We start from the raw sequence: 5,000 nt of genomic DNA, 5'->3' as shown, positions 1-5,000 counted from the left end.
GGTGAGGAAAGGACCACGGTTGCCAAGGTTAGGCACCGGAATGCTTGGCCTTGGCTTGCCAAAGCAGGGCATTGCTGGGTTGGGCTCCCTTGGCCTTCCGGGCGCCTTGGACACTGTCTTGGGAAGACCATGGGCACAAGGCCATGGCATATGGTGGGGAATGGACCACGGTTGCCAAGGCTAGGCATATAGAGAGGAATCGCATTTTTGCCCGGATAGGCACCGGAATGCTTGGCCTTGGCTTGCCATAGCAGGGCATTGCTGGGTTGGGCTCCCTTGGCCTTCCGGGGGCCTTGGACGCTGTCTTGGGAAGACCATGGGCACAAGGCCATGGCATATAGTGAGGAATGGACCACGGTTGGCAAGGCTAGGCATATAGAGAGGAATGGACCACGGTTGCCAAGGTTGCGCAAGTTTTGGGCATTTTTTGCCCGGATATGCCCAAGTATGCCCCGATAGGCCCGTTACGCCCCGGTATGAACGCGTATGCCCGGATAGACTCGGTATGCCTTGGGATACATGCGTATGCCCCGATAGGCTTGGTACGCCCCGATATGCGCACGTGTGCCCCAGTAGGGCTCGGTATGCCCCGGTATGTACGCGTGTGCCCCGATAGGCCCGGTATGCCCCGATATGCACACGTGTGCCCCAATAGGGGTCGGTATGCCCCGGTAGGTACGCGTGTGCCCCGTAATGCACGTTTCGCAGATCTCCCCGCATGTCCCGCCCCTATATGTAATACTTACTTACTTACTTACTTTCTTTCTTGCTTGCTTGCTTGCTTGCAATGGTTGGGAGTGCCCGGCATGCCCCGCTGCAGAGACCAAGGGCGCAATGACTTGGCACCGCGGATGCCGGGACTCCGGCACTTCCCGTGGCACTGATGGTTGGTTCCAAAGACAAAAGGCCGTGCAAGGCCACCGCACCGCGGATGATTTTGCTCGTGCTGGCGCCGTTGTGTGGCCAAAGAACATGCGCGAATGCTCGTGTCGGAAGGGTTGGTGTCCTGGCCCCGCGGGTGTCACGAATGCTCGGTTGCGAAGACCATGGGACCAGAGCCATGGCACGTCGGATGATGGCTCCAGCTGGCGCCCCGGCACTTTCTGTGGCATTGATGCTCGGTTTCAAAGACAAACGTGCGCAGTGCCAGGGGACCGCGGATGACTGCTCGTGCTGGCCCCGTTGGGCGGCATTGATGGTCGGTTGCAAAGAAAATGCGCGATTGCTCGTGTCGGGGCCCGGCAAGCCAAGGCCAAGCGAGCCATGGCACGTCGGATGATGGCTCCAGCTGGCGCCCCGGCACTTTCTGTGGCATTGATGCTCGGTTTCAAAGACAAACGTGCGCAGGGCCAGGGGACCGCGGATGACTGCTCGTGCTGGCCCCGTTGGGCGGCATTGATGGTCGGTTGCAAAGAAAATGCGCGATTGCTCGTGTCGGGGCCTGGCAAGCCAAGGCCAAGCGAGCCATGGCAACGCGGATGATGGCTCGCTAGTGCTGGCGCCGTGCACAGTGGCCTCGCACACTCGCCCTGCACGCTTCCCTTGCACGCAGCCTTGCACACTAGCCTCGCATGCGAGCCTTGCACCCTAGCCATGCAAACTAGCCTTGCACGGTAGCCATGCACACAAGCCGTGCACATTAGCCATGCGCACAAGCCCCGCACACTAGCCTTGCGCACAACCCTTGCACACAAGCCATGCACTCGAGCAATGCACACAAGCCTTGCACTCAAGCAATGCACACAAGCCCTGGACACTAGCCTTGCACACGGGCCTGGCACACAAGCCTTGGGCACTAGCCTTGCGCACTAGCGTTCCACATGAGCCTTGCACACTAGCCTTGGACACTAGCCTTGCACACAGGCCTTGCACACTAGGCATGCTTGGGCGAGCTGATCCCGCATCAAGTCGACGGGTCTAGGCATTCTTGGGCGCAGATCCCGCATCGTCTCGTCGCGTCTGGGCGCAAACACGTCGCGTCTCGTTGCGTCTTCAGAAGTCGTCGCTAACAGCACCTTTGGTTGCCACTGGTGGTTAGGCTGGTTGGTTGCGCAAACCCTATAGGAGGGTGGCATGCTGGTGGGCGTTTTTGCCCGGATAGGCACTAGAATGTGCAGATTTTGGGCGTTTTTGCCTGGATAGGCTAAGGAATGGGCATGCTTTGGGCGTTTTTGCCCGGATAGGCACCGGAATGCTTGGCCTTGGCTTGTCCTAGCAAGGCATTGCTGGGTTGGGCTCCCTTGGCCTTTTGGGCGCCTTGGACGATGTCTTGCGAAGACCATGGGCACAAGGCCATGGCATATGGTGAGGAAAGGACCACGGTTGCCAAGGTTAGGCACCGGAATGCTTGGCCTTGGCTTGCCAAAGCAGGGCATTGCTGGGTTGGGCTCCCTTGGCCTTCCGGGCGCCTTGGACACTGTCTTGGGAAGACCATGGGCACAAGGCCATGGCATATGGTGGGGAATGGACCACGGTTGCCAAGGCTAGGCATATAGAGAGGAATTGCATTTTTGCCCGGATAGGCACCGGAATGCTTGGCCTTGGCTTGCCATAGCAGGGCATTGCTGGGTTGGGCTCCCTTGGCCTTCCGGGGGCCTTGGACGCTGTCTTGGGAAGACCATGGGCACAAGGCCATGGCATATAGTGAGGAATGGACCACGGTTGGCAAGGCTAGGCATATAGAGAGGAATGGACCACGGTTGCCAAGGTTGCGCAAGTTTTGGGCATTTTTTGCCCGGATATGCCCAAGTATGCCCCGATAGGCCCGTTACGCCCCGGTATGAACGCGTATGCCCGGATAGACTCGGTATGCCTTGGGATACATGCGTATGCCCCGATAGGCTTGGTACGCCCCGATATGCGCACGTGTGCCCCAGTAGGGCTCGGTATGCCCCGGTATGTACGCGTGTGCCCCGATAGGCCCGGTATGCCCCGATATGCACACGTGTGCCCCAATAGGGGTCGGTATGCCCCGGTAGGTACGCGTGTGCCCCGTAATGCACGTTTCGCAGATCTCCCCGCATGTCCCGCCCCTATATGTAATACTTACTTACTTACTTACTTTCTTTCTTGCTTGCTTGCTTGCTTGCAATGGTTGGGAGTGCCCGGCATGCCCCGCTGCAGAGACCAAGGGCGCAATGACTTGGCACCGCGGATGCCGGGACTCCGGCACTTCCCGTGGCACTGATGGTTGGTTCCAAAGACAAAAGGCCGTGCAAGGCCACCGCACCGCGGATGATTTTGCTCGTGCTGGCGCCGTTGTGTGGCCAAAGAACATGCGCGAATGCTCGTGTCGGAAGGGTTGGTGTCCTGGCCCCGCGGGTGTCACGAATGCTCGGTTGCGAAGACCATGGGACCAGAGCCATGGCACGTCGGATGATGGCTCCAGCTGGCGCCCCGGCACTTTCTGTGGCATTGATGCTCGGTTTCAAAGACAAACGTGCGCAGGGCCAGGGGACCGCGGATGACTGCTCGTGCTGGCCCCGTTGGGCGGCATTGATGGTCGGTTGCAAAGAAAATGCGCGATTGCTCGTGTCGGGGCCTGGCAAGCCAAGGCCAAGCGAGCCATGGCAACGCGGATGATGGCTCCAGCTGGCGCCCCGGCACTTTCTGTGGCATTGATGCTCGGTTTCGAAGACAAACGTGCGCAGGGCCAGGGGACCGCGGAGGACTGCTCGTGCTGGCCCCGTTGGGCGGCATTGATGGTGTGTTGCAGAGAGCATGTGCGATTGCAAGTGTCGGCCGGGTTTGGGTTCCCTTGGGCTTTCGGGTGCCTTGGACGCTGTCTTGCGAAGACCATGGGCACAAGGCCCCGTCCTGGCCCCTTGTTCGATTCGCTCTCGTCTTGCGCTTGCTTCCAAGGTCCTCCATGACCTTCCCCATGGCCTTGCTAGATCCCCCCCATGACGCATGACCTCTGTCCGTTGATTGGTTTTGAGTGCACACCATGCCCGGCTTGGCACCGTGTTGTCGCGTGAGTGGCATTTGGATCGTGCATGCTGGTGGGCTACCTGCCAATGCGCACAAGCCTTGCACACTAGCCTTGCGCACGAGCCTTGCACAAAAGCCTTGGACACAAGCCTTGCGCACAAGCCATGCGCACAAGCCTTGGACGCTAGCCTTGCACACAAGCCATGCATACAAGCCTTGCTCACAAGCCTTGGGCACTGGCCCATCGCAGTAGCCTTGCACACAAGCCTTGCGCACTAGCTTTGGGCACGAGCCTTGCGCACTTGCCTTGGGCACTAGCCTTGCACACAACCCTTGGGAACTAGCCTTGCGCACCAGCCTTGCCCACAAGCCTTGCACACCAGCCTTGCACACTAGCCTTGCATACAAGCCTTGCACACTAGCCTTGCACACAGGCCATGCTCACTAGCCTTGGGCACTAGCCTTGCACACAGACCTTGGGCACTAGCCTTGCGCACTAGCCTTGCCCACGAGCCTTGCACACTAGCCTTGCACGCAGGCCTTGCACGCTAGGCATGCTTGGGCCAGCAGCTCCCGCATCAAGTCGGCGGGTGTAGGCACGGTTGGGCGCAGATCCCGCATCGCCTCGTCGCGTCTGGGCGCAAACCCGTCGCGTCTCGTTGCGTCTTCAGAAGTCGTCGCTAACAGCACCTTTGGTTGCCACTGGTGGTTAGGCGGGTTGGTTGCGCAAACCCTATAGGAGGGTGGCATGCTGCGGGGCGCTGGAATGCGCAGGCTTAGGGCGTTTTTGCCCGGATAGGCACTGGAATGTGCTGGTTTTGGGCGTTTTTGCCTGGATAGGCTAAGGAATGGGCATGCTTTGGGCGTTTTCCCCGGATAGGCACTGGAATGGGCTGGTTTTGGGCGTTTTTGCCTGGATAGGCTAACGAATGGGGCATGCTTTGGGCGTTTTTGCCCGGGTAGGCACTGGAATGCCTGGCCTTGGCTGGGCATTGCTGGGTTGGGCTCCCTTGGCCTTTCAGGCGCCTTGGATGCTGTCTTGTGAAGACCATGGGCACAAGGCCATGGCA

The sequence above is a fragment of the Tasmannia lanceolata genome, unplaced genomic scaffold (genome assembly GCF_043159265.1).
Source record: "Tasmannia lanceolata isolate RefF3 unplaced genomic scaffold, GAP_Taslan_0.1 ptg000127l, whole genome shotgun sequence".
NCBI lineage: Eukaryota > Viridiplantae > Streptophyta > Magnoliopsida > Canellales > Winteraceae > Tasmannia > Tasmannia lanceolata.
This window is presented reverse-complemented; position numbering follows the sequence as displayed.